Source organism: Pinus tabuliformis, chromosome Q, assembly GCF_031772625.1.
Source record: "Pinus tabuliformis cultivar Carrire ecotype Pingquan chromosome Q, CPIR1, whole genome shotgun sequence".
NCBI classification, from domain to species: Eukaryota; Viridiplantae; Streptophyta; class Pinopsida; order Pinales; family Pinaceae; genus Pinus; species Pinus tabuliformis.
The window spans coordinates 204,075,577-204,093,033 of record NC_142296.1 but is presented as its reverse complement, the minus strand read 5'-3'; the positions used below and the strand labels follow the sequence as shown (position 1 = coordinate 204,093,033).

General features: G+C 34.6%; 2 pseudogenes; both read right to left on the bottom strand.

The window, feature by feature from the left end:
* Nucleotides 1-1,379: 1,379 nt before the first annotated feature.
* LOC149218911 (NDR1/HIN1-like protein 1 pseudogene) lies at nt 1,380-2,012 on the bottom strand (annotated as a pseudogene).
* Nucleotides 2,013-12,804: 10,792 nt separating this feature from the next.
* On the bottom strand, nt 12,805-13,966 carry LOC149218910 (NDR1/HIN1-like protein 12 pseudogene; annotated as a pseudogene).
* Nucleotides 13,967-17,457: the final 3,491 nt, after the last annotated feature.

The window sequence follows — 17,457 nt, the reverse complement described above, 5'->3', positions numbered from 1 at the left end:
AAAGACGAAGCACTAGGAGTTCCTGAAACTAACTGGGCTAGGGTTGTATAACCAAGTGGAAACATAGGCCCATTGGTTTCAGGAAGTGTGTGAGATGAGACTCTTCCTATAAAAGGAAAGCCTTCTGGAGGAAATTCATACCCTTGTTCATCATCGACATGAGGAGTATGAGTAGCGGAAACTTCCGAATGACCCGAAGAAGAGGTTGGGATTTCACTCTCTGACTCCATCAATGGAAATAGCCGGTGTCGGGGAATCTGAGATGTGCGAGGAGATAACTCCAAAGGAATACCAAGCTTATCATCAGAACTGTAAGGACGTTGAGGAGATATCACAATAGTATCAAATGACGGATTCGGTGGATGAATAACAAGCCTCTACGGACTCTCAGGGGTCTGTATAGGATTATCATAGGCCTCATGATCATATTCTTGAGGTTACCAGGAATCCAATGGTGGTGGACGAGAAGACAGGGGTTGGATACTTGGAATAATCCCAAGTTCAAAACCTTGATCTTCAAGTGACTGAGGAAGCTCCGGATGAACTCCTTGGGAGGACCCTTCAGTATCAGACAACGAAGGGGAACTATGGGGTGAACTCAATGGTTCAGCCACGATGACTTTCTCTCAAGAGTAGAGAAGGAAAGATAATTCGGTAAGGGCTTATTAACAATCTTGAAATTAACAGGGAATTACTCAATATTGGTCCAAGAAGCAACTACATCGGTTTGACATATTATCGTGGGTAGTCATTTTTAGAATTTGAAACAAAAACTTTGCCTTTTCATGTTTTAAGAGTCGAGAAAAGGACGAAAAAGGTGACTCTAGTCGCTTTCGTAGGTTTAGTGAGCTTGAAAAAACAAGTGCTTGATGATCTTTTCAAATTTAAGGAGTCAGAAAAGATCAAAACGACTACTAAGGTAACTCTAGGAAAAATAAGTACCACGTAACTGTGAACTGCAATATACACCTTAGCAAATAAATTTACCTAGGACTTGACGTACATGCAGGCAATCTTTTCGAATGTTGTGTTCAGTGTATCACGTTTACAGGGCGACAGACTCGGCTTCCTATGGATAAAGGTTTGCAACATATGAGGGTCTCCCTTTAGATACTCAATGGTACGGGGAGCACAAGTCTGTGCTAACGCTGTCTAATGTAAGAGTGAATGACAGTGGCTAAGTTTTATAGATGTCGAAACGCGTCTCTAGCCTGGACCACTAAATAGGAGCATTAATGTTTCAAATTCTCCTTAGATTAATTGATATATTTTAAAGTTAATATTGAAAGGTGTTTATCTTTCTTTTCTATCTTTTTGTGAGCTGGTTTCATAACATTTGGTATCAGATCTTTGAATTCTAAAAATCTCCTAACTGAAGCCTAGAACTCCACATGGCATGTGGTGATGGGTTGTAGAGGAACTTGGCCTCTAATGCCGTTATTGCTCAGCCACACGATGTCTTCGCAATTGACATAAAAATGATAATGCCTGGATCTCCAGCTGCCCACCTTCCAGCGGACCCTTCCATTCATCCTCAGACTCAAGCTCAACGAACCTTTAAGGCTCTCGTAATTCAGCAGCTCAAAGACGATGGGACCCAAGGGAACGGAATTCCCATATAAAATAGGAGCCAAGACGCTGATATCCTTGGGGTCCTGGTAGAAAGGGGGCAACGGGAACTCGGCCGTGATCTGCTGATCCAGATACGAGGAGTAGGTGCTCAGGCTATCGTAGATGACACCAATCCTGTCATTCGGGTTGCGCGACACCATGGTGAACTGCAGGCTGGAAGTGAGCAATATATCGCTCACATTCAGAACGTTGACCGTAGCGTTCTGCAGGTAGAACCATGGCTTGTGCGGATGCAGTGCTAAGAAGATGACGAGGATCACGAACGACACGATGAAGAGAAACGCCAACAGAGACTGCAGGAATCTCCTGAAAGGCATCTCTTCCCACCAGTGGCCATGGTAGCCGCAATCCTTGCGAGTCACACATCCCTTGGATGACATGGCTAGATTTTTCTGCTCGGTCCCTAATGCAAAATTCTGACCACAAATCACTGGAAAAGCCCCAATTAGCACTGTAATGCTCAGAGCATTACCACTTCTGACGCTTGGCATCAATCCGGAAATAAGAATATTGAGTTTGAGGAAACACAGGAAAGACATGCTCTTAAAGGACAAATTGAACATAGGGTACGAGAAGCTCTAGTGCGCTTACAAAGAAAATCCTAGGCAGGTCTACTCGAATCGGCTAGGAAGGTGCATTGTTGCCAGAAAAGTATACATCAAAATTATTCTTTCATACTATGTATTTGATTATCCACTTGCGAATTCAATGTTAGGGTTTTGGGATCGAATGGACATTCGACAATATCAATCTTTTCTAATTTGACTATGTTAATGTCATGAACCAAGGTTTCGAGGGTTTCTCCTTGTCACATAACCATCTTCTATTTTTGGCTTTCTAGCCCGACTATAAACAATTTGAGAGTTTAGAAATGGCTCGAGTTATCTGAACCAACGCCATTCGTACTGAGATGCTTACAGTATACGAAGAATGCAGAGATATTTTTCGTAATTTTGGCTAGTTCAGGTTTCTGCAACTCTTCCAAGGGTATAGTCTAGGTGTGGCTGAAGCATTCACCTCTTCATTCAATGGCAAGAAGGCCAAAGTGGGAGACATAGAAATTGCTGTAGATGATGATTTTATAGTGGAAGCAACTAACCTCCGCATAATTCAGTGATATTTCCTGGAGGAGGTTGCTGGTAAAGAAGGATTACACTTATGACATAAAAAGTATGCCCATTACCTATCTCAAACCAAAGTGGCAAAATATGGTTTTATTTTTGCGCCATTATATGATCTACGGGGGACGTTGCAGTCTCATCTTCCTTTATCGCATAAGGCTGCTGAGGGTGTTTTTAGGTTATAAGTTAAAATTTCCTTTCTTTCTACATAGGAGGTTCGCCAAAATGTCCTTTAGTTAGTGGAAGTAACTCCAAAATGATAAACGCTCTCTCATTCACCATAGTTTTATCGCTATCCTAATTAAACATCAACTGGTTAAATTCAGAGACAATTGGGGATATTTTCTTACCTAAAACCATTTCGATAGAAACATGCCTTTTTGGTAGGTTAACTCTCAAATGTTCTCAGAGCCTAACTCTATCCCTGAAAACCCTCCACACTCACCTTTGTGTGATGCCATGCACTATGACGACCAAGAGTTTTGTCAAGGGACTAGTCCTTTTCTCTCAGAAGAAGATAAGGCCTTGAAGCTCAAAATTGTTTGTATTCGCTGAAGCAAAAAAATTGCACAAAATATTCCTGTTGGTTAGGACGAGGAAGGCGGGGGGTGGGGGTAAAACAAAAAATTAGATGTAAGGGTAAATCCAATTTATTTGAAATTAACCCCCAGTGTGAAATTTCATCCTTGGAACCTGCATGTCAACACACCGAGGGTCAGCAAAAATCAAATTTTGACTCTCATATTAAAGACAAACTAACAACTAGAAATATTTCTAGGCTACAACGGAAGAAACAAAGGGTTTCTCTTGATGAGAATTGTCTCGATCTTGAGACCAATATAGAGTGAGAGTCTAAAAAGACTAGGCCATAATCTCCAAGAAATTGTAGCATCCCTAGTAATGTGAATGTCATACGAGAATTGGAATCATAATGATGTTGATAAAATTGCTTCAGAAGCCTTGTTAGATCTCTACTAGCGCCAAATTTTTTTTATCCACTGTGCCATAACTCAACCGCTAGATCGATCGGCTTACCAAGGAAACGAGCAACTCAGATCCTCTTGTAGACTTAACAAAATACTCAGGCAATCCAATTCTACTAGTTCGCTCAATAAGTCATAAGTCTCTGATACTCATATTATAATCAAATATTCAAAGCTTAAATCCTGCTAAATAAAGGTCTTACTTTTAATATCTCTCAGCTGTTGGAAAAGATATGGTATGCTTATATTTTGGTTTCCAATTTTCAAAACTATAACGGCATTACAAAATATCAGATTATGTAACAACCTTCTTTCCATTGTTTATATCATTAATACTTGTGTAGAGATTGTTCAGGCTTGAACAAGCATTGCATTTCTTCTCTATATTTTGACTAATGCAATACAAATAGGAAGACATTTTGAGCAGTTTCTTTCCCCTTAGATAAATCTCTGAGCATATGTGATTGAATCCTGTCTCATTTTTATGTTGTGATTTCTCAATCGATTAATTGTTTCCGTTGATAAGTAGAGTAGATTCAAGTATTTTGTTTTAGCATATTACATAAGTATTTTGATCTACAAGGAATTTTTATAAAACGCTTTATCCCTAGATTTTCATAAATTTAAAACCCCTTCGGGACTTAGTTGAAAATACTACTGTTTTTAGGTGCGGAGAGCCACAAAAACAAGCTTTCAACACTTTTAAACATGCTATTGCAAAGACACCTACCTTCATTAGTACTGTTTTCTCTAAAGAGTTTCTTTTGTATACTTTTGCTTTAGATTCAACTTATGTTGTTGTGCTTACACAAAAAACTGATTTAAACATAGAAACCCCTATTGCTTTTATCAACTCCACTTTCAAGGGAGCATAATTAATTATGCACCAGTGGAAAAACATTAATTTGTAGTATATAATGTGGTTAAACATTTTCATTTCTATCTTCTTAAATCTAAAATAAAAGTGATAGTCCCATACTCAGCAGTTAGAAACCTATTTATCCAAAAGGAACTTGACAAGAAAAGGGCTCATTGAAATTACACCAGAACAAATGATCAAAGGTCATGGTATTTGCAAGTTATCCATTGAGTCTGTTTCTCCTCCTGGTGATCACTCCACTTTTCCTGATGGTTCCTCTCTTAACAATGGAGTATCTTATAAAAAATTAAATCTCGTGTCAAGCTTATGATTCTAATTCATGGTATTCAAACATTAGATTTTATTTGAAAAATGGTATAACTCTCTCTCATCTCAATTCAACTCAGAGAAGGGAATTAATATTAAAATCAACTTCTTATCAACTCATAAATAATGTCATTTTCAGAAAGCATTATGATGGGGGTGCTACTTCATTGTCTAGAGCAGGGAGATGCCACAAAAATACTCCATGAACTCCATTTTGGCCTTGCTAGTGGTCACTTTCGCTATGTTACCACTGCTCACAAGGTGTTAAGGGAAATATATTATTAACCAAATTTATTTAGAGATGCCCATACCCTTGTAAGGAAATGTGAAACATGCCAAAAAGTCTTGGTAGGCTAAAGAAACTTACTTTTCCCTTATAGCCTGTTTTTGTTGAAGCTCCATTTCAACAATGGGACTTGGACATATTTGGACCTATAAATCCCACCTCAACCAAACAACATAAATATATTATAACTACAAATTATTTTACAAGATGGGTTGAGGAAACACCTTTGCGTGTAGTAACACAAATCAAGTTGTTAATTTCTTTGAATTTCACATCATCACATGTTTTGGTGTTCCTGAATCTCATGTCTTTGATAATGCGTTATAATTTTCATCTCATGAATTGGGTGCATATGCTATAGAAAAAGGAATAAATATTGAAGGTCAAAGCATGGAGTTGGGTTACACTTTTTGGTGAAATGAGGGCACATTTTGCTGAAAAACAGATGCTTGATCAAGAATTTTGAAATGCTTGATCAAGCAATTTTTAAGCGCTCGATTGAGTTGTTGAGGCGCTTAAAAATAATTTTATCAAGCGTTTAAAAAAATTCTCGATCGATCCTTTTTCTAACCTGAGTTAACAGCACGATCGGGAGTTAATACCATTAATAAAAGTTGGTAAGGGCGCTGGCAAGTTAGCCTTTTAATGGCTCGATCGAGTTGTTGGTTAACCACATATGCTGCTCGACCGAGCGTTACTTTAACACTCGATTGAGAATTTTTATTTTAAATTTAAGCGATGATCGAGTGTTTAAAGCACTTGATCGAGTTCTTGAAGTTTTAAAAATTACAGTTTCGACACCTCTTCTGCAGATTTATCTGCAACCTCATTTTGTACCCTATCAGACTTAGGGCAGAATTTGTCCTTAAGTGGCGAGGTTGATCACGTTGGATTCGTGAAAGAATCCTCTATCTAATGGCGTATGAATTTGACACTTTTGAATTCATATGATATTTTTCATCTAATTTCTTTTAAACATAACACTTGATTTTTTTTTGGGCATTGTTAAAGGGGCTGAATAAAAAATCAATAACATAAAATATACAGAATAAATTAAAAAAAAAATACCACTATCTTTGTTTACGAGTCGTCTTCAAAAAGGTTCTCTTGATTTTTCAATTTATTTAAAAAGTTGAAAAAAAATCTTATGTGAACACATGCGTCTCCAAAATGTAATTGAAATATTACTTTGCCAACTTTGAAAAATAATAAAAAAATATTTTTTCATAAAAAAAATAAATTTTTAATATGAAAAATTAGTTCTCTCTGTAGATCATGCTTATATATATATATATATATATTTTAAATTACACATTTTAGACTAAGTTATGCTACATGAAAACACACATACCTCTTAAGTTTTGCGAAAATTTGCAAGGACATATATTGCATTTAATGGAAAATTAAGAGATTATATGACACTAATTCTTTTTTGCAAAAAATATCATTAGGACAATAACTTAATTATCCACATGTTATCTTTTTACTCCGAATCAAAATCCATAATTATTATATGAATTTTGAGGGGTGCAATTCGATAAAAGAGGACAAACTTGAAATTTCATCACCACATTTGGCCCAAAAGCATAACCAATCTTCATGCTTTCAGCCTTAAAAATCTAGTAAATTATTATCCACAGAGAAATGACCTCGTTGAACCTTAAAATAAAAATTTACTAAAAATTCAAGATAAAAGAACAATCTCAAAAGATAAACAAAATTGGCATATTCATTATTCAATGCATTATCGTTGGATAAGGTCACACCAAAAGATGCCATTGGAAAGTCACCATTTTTTCTTGTATATGGTAGAGAAGCTATCATGCCTCCTCACATCTTTCTTCCTTCTCTGCAACTGTCTCAAATTGTTTAAGAAATTAAGTCATCAACCATGGAAAACAAAATTTATGACATCAGAATTGGAAGAATAGAGACAAAAAGCTTAAACCAAGTTTGATTGACATCACCAGATTGTAAAATGTTGCTTTGATGATAAGTATTCTTCTAATAGGAATTTTGAAGTTAGTGATTTGGTTCTAAAATGGGATAAGGTTCACAAGGACAAGGGAGAGCAGACCAAGTTCCAGAAGTTATGGTTGGGACCTTTCATTATTACAGAAAAGATTGGACCCAACACATTTCAAATGCAAAATTTGGAAGGTCAACTTGAGTCACTCTCAGTAAATGGCCAACTTTTAAAGAGAAATTTTGCATTACCTTTGATTGGAGATTTTTGTACATATTTCTTTTATTTTTTAGTTTTATTTCCTTTTTCTTTTTTTTAGTGTGTTAATTTATGTTTCATTCCACAGTAAGTTTGATTGGGAACATATTTAACATCTTTTCTTTATCAATTAAATTATTGATTCATGTGTTAATTACTGAAATATTTCTTTCAGTTTGATCTTAATATGCATTTCTTCTGTTCAAAGGTATCCTTTGCTTTGCTTTAAAAAAAATTACAGGAATCCTTTCAGTTCACTTCTGTTAAGAGGAATTCATAGTAAATATGTTATATTTTAACAACATTATCTATATAAAGTTGGAGACTCAAATTGCTCATACCATCCCACCTCATAAGGAGCATATTTTCCTCCACATTTGTTAAGTTTCTAATAATATTTTTCAGAGTGTGATTCAAAAATATAAAATTATTAATTGGAAAATAGGATGTCTCATTACGAGAGAACCTACCATGATCATAAGTCCCTTGTAGAGGTGACATTACCATTGTTAGTCACCAACCTAGGGTAATGGCCTTTAGTCACATGGTTGAAAGATAAGAGGTCTCATCATGAGCCGACTTGTTAACCCCTGTTAGTTCCTGTGAATGGCGTTGCCACTATTTGGTTACCAAGCCAAGGTAGTGGATTTTGATTAATAATAATAATAATTTTATTTACTACTTTTAACTTTTAATTTGTTTCTAATGGATGGGATACTGGCACATCTTGGGGTAAAAGGTAACTCTGCCAAGGCTATGAACACCTGTTAGTAGTAGTTGCTCTACCTGTGGTATTGAAGTATTATTATTACACCAATTTTCTTAATCACTGTTCATCATTTCAATTGGTTATATTTTTGGGTCCTATAAAATGTTTGTTTGTTTGTTTGTTTTTTTTTTTTTTTAATGAAAGTATTAATGGACATTTATGTTGACTTGCATAAAAAACTAGGAGAAAATAAAGTTTCAATACATAATATGTGACTTTGATTCTACTGTAAATATTTCAGGAGAAGATAATTGGTTCGACCTAGTATGCTGCCAATTGTTGGTAGGCCAACCACCTTCCCTCTCATTTCCCACCAAATGATATGGGCCCCTCTTGATTTTCATTTTTTGGTTTTCGTTTTGATTTGGTTTGGCTACATAATGTAGAATTTATTTTCTTTTTTCTAAAGAGTTGTATGTTATACCTTTGATTACTTCTCAAAGTTCTATATTTTTCTATTCTTGGTGATTGATGCATTCACTTTCACTGGACTCTCACAAAGAGAAAAGAACTTTGGTTAAAAAGAATAGTTACCAAAGGCCTATGACTTTATTTTACATTTTAATATTTGAAAAATAAGGCCATTACAATATTTGCATTCTATAGCAACCTCAACCTATATTAGGGATTTTATATTTTAAAGTCTGTTTAAATGTTAATCCATTGACATCAAATGCATGAAATTATATTTATGGTTAGTCTTTATAACGTTGGTTAAACAATGTATGCATGGTTTATAAACTCGACTATCGAATGCTGAAAACCTTGCGCTTGATGCATATATTGACCTTGGCTTATATATTTTTAACATTATGTTGTTGACCATTAAACATGGTTTAATGTCAAATGAAAAACCTATGCTTTTGATTATGGCATGGATATATTTATTTTCGAAGTTTCTTGATCTGCCTCTTTAATGATTTCAAGGTTATGGTGATTTTGGGTTATTGTTTGTGGTAATCTGTGTCAAGGACTGAACATCTTGATTCATTCCACCTATGTTAATTTAATGATTATCCACACCCTATACCTATCATCATGATATTCTTTCGTACTATCTATTTGATTATCCACTTGCGAATTCAATGTTAGGGTTTTGGGATTGAATGGACATTCGACAATATCATTCTTTTCTAATTTGACTATGTTAATGTCATGAACCAGGGTTTCGAGGGTTTCTCCTTGTCATATAACCATCTTCTATTTTTGGCTTTCTAGCCCGACTATAAACAATTTGAGACTTTAGAAATGGCTCGAGTTATCTGAACCAACGCCATTCGTATTGAGATGCTTGCAGTATACGAAGAATGCAGAGATATTTTTCGTAATGTTCGCTGGCTCAGGTTTCTGCAACTCTTCCAAGGGTATAGTCTAGGTGTGGCTGAAGCATTCACCTCTTCATTCAATGGCAAGAAGGCCAAAGTGGGAGACATAGAAATTGCTGTAGATGATGATTTTATATGCGAAGCAACTAACCTCCACATAATTCAGTGATATTTCCTGGAGGAGGTTGCTGGTAAAGAAGGATTACACTTATGACATAAAAGGTATGCCCATTACCTATCTCAAACCAAAGTGGCAAAATATGGTTTTATTTTTGGGCCATTATATCACCTACGAGGGACGTTGCAGTCTCGTCTTCCTTTATCGCATAAGGCTGTTGAGGGTGTTTTTAGGTTATAAGTTAAAATTTCCTTTCTTTCTACATAGTAGTTTGGCCAAAATGTCCTTTAGTTACTAGAAGTAATGCCAAAATGATAAGCGCTCTCTCATTCAGCATAGTTTTATCGCTATCCTAGTTAAACATCAACTGGCTAAATTCAGAGACAATTGGGGATCTTTTCTTACCTGAAACCATTTCGATAGAAACATGCCTTTTTGGGAGGTTAACTCTGAAATGTTCTCAGAGCCTAACTCTATCCTTGAAAACCCTCCACACTCACCTTTGTGTGATGCCATACACTATGACGACCAAGAGTTTTGTTAAGAGACTAGTCCTTTTCTCTCGGAAGAAGATAAGGCCTTGAAGCTCGAAACTGTTTATATTCGCTGAAGCAAAAAAATTGCACAAAATATTCCTGTTGGTTAGGACGGGGAAGGGGGGGTGGGGGTAAAACAAAAAATCAGATGCAAGGGTAAATCCAATTTATTTGAAATTAACCCCCAGTGTGAAATTTCCTCCTTGGAACCTGCATGTCAACACACCGAGGGTCAGCAAAAATGAAATTTTGACTCTCATATTAAATACAAACTAACAACTAGAAATATTTCTAGGCTACAACGGAAGAAACAAAGGGTTTCTCTTGATGAGATTTGTCTTGATCTTGAGACCAATATAGAGTGAGAGTCTAAAAATACTAGGCCATAATCTCCAAGGAATTGTAGCATCCCTGATAATGTGAATGTCATACCAGAATTGGAATCATAATGATGTTGATAAAATTGCTTCAGAAGCCTTGTTAGATCTCTACTAGCGCCAAAAAACTTTATCCACTGTGCCACGACTCAACCGCTAGATTGATCGGCTTACCAAGGAAACGAGCAACTCAGAGCCTCTTGTAGACTTAACAAAATACTCAGGCAATGCAATTCTACTGGTTCGCTCAATAATGCAATTCTACTGGTTCGCTCAATAAGTCATAAGTCTCTGATACTCATATTATAGTCAAATATTCAAAAGTTTAAATCATGCTAAATAAAGGGCTTATTGTTAATACCTCTCAGCTGTTGCAAAAGATATGGTATGCTTATATTTTGGTTTCTAATTTTCAAAACTATAACGACATTACAAAATATCAGATTATGTAACAACCCTCTTTCCATTGTTTATATCATTAATAATTGATTTTTCTTTAATTTGTCACAAGTAATTGTGTTGGCTAGATTTCTGCTTTCATCTTTCATGGAGTGAGTACCTTTGAATTACCTCCAACTCTTGAGGTTGTTAGTTAAGGATTTCCTATTAGTTATTCTGCTACTTCTCCGTTATCTCTTGAGATTGCTAAGAGGCCTAAACAAATAATTATGATTATTTTTGTAAAAAAATGGTTTTTATATTCTCTGTTTGTTATGTACACATTAGATAGGATAATAGTTATGTAAACCCCTCATCTTGTCACTGTGGGAGAGAGATCTCTAGTATGAGCAAGGAGTTTTTGGAACAAAGAAATGTTGTTCAATTGTGACCGCAGATGAAAATTAATGCAAATAGATAGACTTGGTTTGATTCAATCTGCTTCTTGAATTATTACCTTCCATAAACATGTTATTATGAGCTATTAAATAGTTTGATTACCAAGTTTAAGTGTTGTTTGTTGGATCATTTGATTCTATAATGAGAAATTGGTTTAATTGCATTTCTTTGTCAGTTACAACATTAGTTTAAATTTGTGATGACTTTAAACTCATCAATTCTTCTTCTTTAGTAAATTGTGTTCTGAGAAGGAACAATGAATTTATGACGTTGGTTTACTTGAATTATTTTTGGATTATTAAGTTAATTGAAATGTAAGTGTTTATTTATAAATTTGTCACAATGTTGTTATAATAGATGGTAATCTTAATTTTTTATCTTTAGTGTATTTGATGATTGATTTATTGTATTCATTGATCAATGATCAGAATATAATAACTTTAAAAGATATTGTTTACTATTGTTCCTCTTTTGCTTAGTCTTGGCTAAACGAAAATTACAAGTATTAGATTAGGTAATAATTTCATTTTTTCTTAATGTAAAATATCTGAAAAGTGAACAAAGTTGAATATGCTTTTATTTTGCGGGATAAGTTAATTGTATTTTTATAGTCTCTTGTTCTGTTGTCATTTACATTAAGGAATAATTATCAATCATTTTGTAATGCAACCTTCTCTATACGGAAGGTCAAATTCTATAGATCTCTACCTATTAATAACTTTTAATTATAACTATCTTTAGATTATTATAAAGTTGAATCAACTACATTAACGCTAACCATTAATAACCTTTAATTATAACTATCCTTGGTTTATAATAAAGTTCAACAACCACATCAATAGCAATTTAAATCATGATTAGTGAAACAACATTTACATAATAGCAATTTAAATCATGATTAGTAAAATAACATTTGTAAAATAGTATTATTTGCTATGCTATTGATCTATAAATAATGATGAGTAAAATAACATTCATATCATATGCACGGCCCAAACTAGCTTTATTTGTTATGCTATTAATTTATATTTGCTATACTATAAATCCATATACTATCAATTTATATTAAATAACATTCATATCATAAACACGGCCTAAACTAGCTTTATTTGTTATGCTATCAATTTATATTTGCTATACTATAAATCCATATGCTATCAATTTATATTTACTTACCTATAGATCCATAAACACGCAAAATAAATAATATAAACAAATATATAATTACTTACCTATAGATCCATAAACACGCAAAATAAACCATATAAACAAACGCAAAATAAACGATATAAACAAATATATAATCTAGCGATAAACATATACTACCCCACATATTTATATATCAATTATGGATTAATTATGAATCCATAGCATAACTTGCCCACAATAATAAACGCTACCCCACATATTTATATATCAATTATGAATCCATAGCATAACTTGCCCACAATAATAAACGCTATTATTAAAAATGCCATCCCTAACATAAGGGCATGTCTTAGAGGAAAACTTATACAAACAAAGGTCCCTCCCATCGCAATGTGGGACTAAAATACTCGGATTTATGAATTTATTTACCGATTTCAGGGGCTCAGTGTCAGGACAACATTCCCGCGCACCAGATCCAGAGCCTCACACAAACAACAGGGCAGTCGAATCGGGAAGGAATTATTCAAATAAAACCAGAAGCAGACTGACTATGAATACCAGGGAATTATTCAAATAAAGCCAGAAGCAGACTGACTATGAATACCAGGGGGAATTAAATTACCATGGAACTCTGATAGATTACAAAATCTCCTAACTGAAACCTAGACCTCCACATGGCATGTGGTGATGGGTTGCAGAGGAACTTGGCCTCCAATGCCGTTATTGCTCAGCCACACGATGGCTTCGCAATTGACATACAAATGATAATGCCCGGATCTCCAGCTGCCCACCTTCCAGCGGACCCTTCCGTTCATTCTCAGACTCAAGCTCAACGACCCTTTCAGGCTCTCGTAACTCATCTGCTCAGAGACGACGGGAGCCAAGGGAACGGAATTCCCATATAAAATGGGAGCCAAGACGTTGATATCCTTGGGGTCCTGGTAGAAAGGGGGCAACGAGAACTCGGCCGTAATCTGCTGATCCAGATACGAGGCGTAGGTGCTCAGGCTGTCGTAGATGACACCGATCCTGTCATTCGGGTTGCGCGACACCACGGTGAACTGCAGGCTGGAAGTGAGCAATCCGTCGCTCACATTCAGCACGCTGACCGTAGCGTTCTGCAGGTAGAACCGTGGCCTGTGCGGATGCAGCGCTAAGAAGATGACGAGGATCACGAACAGCACGATGAAGAGCAACGCCAACAGAGCCTGCAGGAATCTCCTGTAGGGCATCTCTTCCCACCAGTGGCCATGGCGGCCGCAATCGTTGCGAGTCACACATCCCTTGGCTGACATGGCTGTATTTTTCTACTCGGTCCCCAATGCAAAATTCTGACCACAAATCACTGTAATGCTCAGAGCGTTACCACTTCTGACGCTTGGCGTCAATCCGGAGATAAGAATATTGAGTTTGAGGAAACACAGGAAAGACAGGCTCTTAAAGGACGGATTGAACACAGACTACGAGAAGCTTCAGTGCGCTTACAAAGAAAATCCTAGGCAGGTCTACTCGAACCGGCTAGGAAGGTGCATTGCTGCCAGAAAAGTATACAGCAGAATTATTGCTCTGCCTTCAAGACTTGTACAGAAGTGGAATTCTTTTTTCTCCAAGTATTGTACAAATTTCGGTCGTTTGACCCTTCAAATTTCACTTTACATGCATTCATACTTGCAAATTCTGAAAGGGAGTTCGGAAAAATTTAAGGAGAAAAAAGGGATTCAGGAATACGAAAGAAATTGTGGAAGTCTTTTATCCGGAAATATCGAAGATTGTTTGACGCTCCAAATTTCAGTTCATACGCATTCACTTTCGCAAATTTCTTTTTATTCGGAAAAAAAGGTCGAATTTTTTTTTTTTCTACCCTTCAAATTCCTCTTGATACGTATTCCAGTTTCTCAATTTTTAATGGCAAGTGTCCCTCAAAAATGTCATAAAATAATATCAAATCAGTCAAATAATCTTCATATGTAAGTTGGTTTTTTTTGAATAATCTTCCCATGTAAATTGGTTTTTTTCACGTTCAAATTTTATTAAGTTTTGGAAGTTTATTTTACAATCTAGTATGAGGGGATGTGTAAATTTGTCTATCTATCAGTCTATTGAGTTGACATGTATTCTAAATAGAAAAATAATATGGTTATAATAAAACAAAAATGAATAAACTGTAAAATAATTAGAACTAAAAAATATGTGCGTGAGATGTTTAAACTTTATACTTTTCAATAATATTTCAATAGGAAATTTAAATAAACTATTTAAGACTAATTGACACTGATAAAATGTCTCTTTGCATATGTTATGTAAAATATTGTAATGTCAATTATGTATATATTATATATCATTTTTTTTTGTTATGTATATATATATGATGAAAACATATTTCAATAGGAGATTTAAATAAACTATTTAAAACTAATTTAGGTTGATAAACTGTCTTTTGTATATGTTATGTAAAATATTTTAATGTCAATTATGTATATATTATATATCATTTAAAAAAATTATGTATACATGAAAAAAATAAGTTTTTATGGTTAAAATATTTATTTGGTCATATATATACTTGTATAGCATTCAAAAATGTAATTTAAACAATGAAAAATTAAATATTGTATTTTGCACTCTAAAGAAGTTTGCACGTGAAGAAATTTGATCCCTTTCCGCTCATGTTAGATCCAAATTTAAGATGGATCTGCTCTGGTACAACCGAGTGTGAACGCCATATGTAAGTGTTTTAAAATAAAAATAAAATATTCTCTATTGGCTATAATAATTAGTTGTCTATATAACCTATAATTTTATGTAAAGTAATTAGGAGTAAAAAAAAATATGTACGTAAATTTAAATCTTTTACTTTTCAAAAATATTTTAACACGTTTAAATCTTCATATATCTCAGTGTAAGTGGTGGAGTGAGGATAGTACTTTGTCTTTTTCTCAACATTCAATTTCATCTTATAATACTCCTGTTCTCATATCATGTTAGATATCTCTACTCGCAACACTCCTATTGAATCTCATGTTATGACATTTATGTCTAAGTAACACTATTATTTAACTTAGACTAGTCTAAATAGTAAAAACCTCATATTATGCCATCTTTATTTTATAACATTATTATTTACTTTGATTCTTAAAATTCCATAATCTCATATATCACATAAGCTAAAATTGACGCAGTAATTCACATTAAAAAAATGTTCGCAAATTCCGGCACATCCCAACAACCACAAGTTTGAATTTCTAGTGAATAAATTTTAGGCACATCCCAACCACCACTAGTTTGAATTTTTCCTGAATAATTCTAATCACATCCTAATTTCAATTTCAATTTCACGAATACTTTCGTCCTTTAACATCGTCCGATCACAACACTTGCGGGTAGGGCAGCTATGGATGTACAAATAAAACTGTGTGTCAAGGATTAACACTGAAACTCTAATGAAGTTTCCTAGGACTAATAAAATGATTGCACTTTCTCTTGTAGTTTGACCAAGCGTGGAGGCATTATGGGTCCTTATTTTGATTTAGTTATCATATGATATTCTATGTGTGGAGTCTCACCTCAATAAGGTTAATGTTTTTGTATTTTCGGATAGGTCCGAAGGGTAAATTGTTTATAATTATTATTTATTGTAAATTAAAAGGATTATTAAAGGAAATATATTATTGGGTAAAAGAGAAAGATGTTTTAGTTATATGAGGTATATTTTTTTTATAGCTTTTTTCCCTAGGTTTACATATAATTAGGGGAATATATATTTATATTTGTAATTTTTTTGTTCTTGGTTTATTGCAACAACTATTTTTTATGGGTTATGTTGGTCAATGCACTTTTAATGTGACTAGCCCATATCATATGTTGAGAGAGATTTGGTACAAAATCGATATGATTCAAGATTCTATTTGCTACACTTATGTTATGGGAAATCTAGGTGCAACAATCTTCTCAAGTTATCTCAACACTTCCTTATTACATTGCCAATTTCTCTAAATTTTCAATGATGCTTCATTTAGGTAGTCAAAGATTACTCATTAATTCAATTTTCTTTTTGGCAATGTCATAGCATCATAATGTATTGAACTCCATTATCGGTTAAGCTTACACATATATCTTTGAAGACTCTAACCGATGAACCTCCTAGTGAGGACATCTTTCAAATGTGCCAATCGTTACTACCACAAATGTAGGGTATAATGTCAAGCTTCCCCATGCAAAGTAATGGGAACTAATTTTAATAAAGATGGTAGTCAAGATCCACACTAGCAAGTCCTTGTCTAGGAATTAAGTATGCTCTTACTTTAATTCCAGATAGGAATTAAAATATACTTATTAAGAAATCCATAGGTAGTAGTTGGGTGGTAGCAAGGAGGAATTAAGTTTGTTCCCTTTTAGATTCAATCCTTGTCATGGACATGTAGCCTTTTGTGGCTTGGTTGGAAGGTAGGTGCCCCTAAGGATAAGGATGTCACATGTCATTTTTTGGGATGCCTTGGCCTTACATTGAAACGTGAGTTTCCTGTTAGGTGTGGCTTGCACACTATTTTACCTAGCCAAGAGTTTGAACTTGGGTCTTGCCCAAATAATCCTAACCAATCATTGATTTCCCTAGATCTAAGAAGAAAATATCAATTAAAAAAATCTTAAGGCAGGTGTATAAAGAAGGTTCCCTTTTTCATTGCAATAGGACATGCACTCATTGTTATTTTCAGGAAAGTGTGTGCACTTTAGCAAAGTACACACATTTTCATTTAAATGGCCTCGGTCCCCATCAAGCTACTCCATAAGAGTGCCCATCTAATTTTTTTTAATTAAAAATGACATCCATGCATTAAAAACACACACTATTATTAGAAGCACATGTGCATATCTATTATAGAAAATACTAAAAGAAACACGATCCCTTTTTCTTCA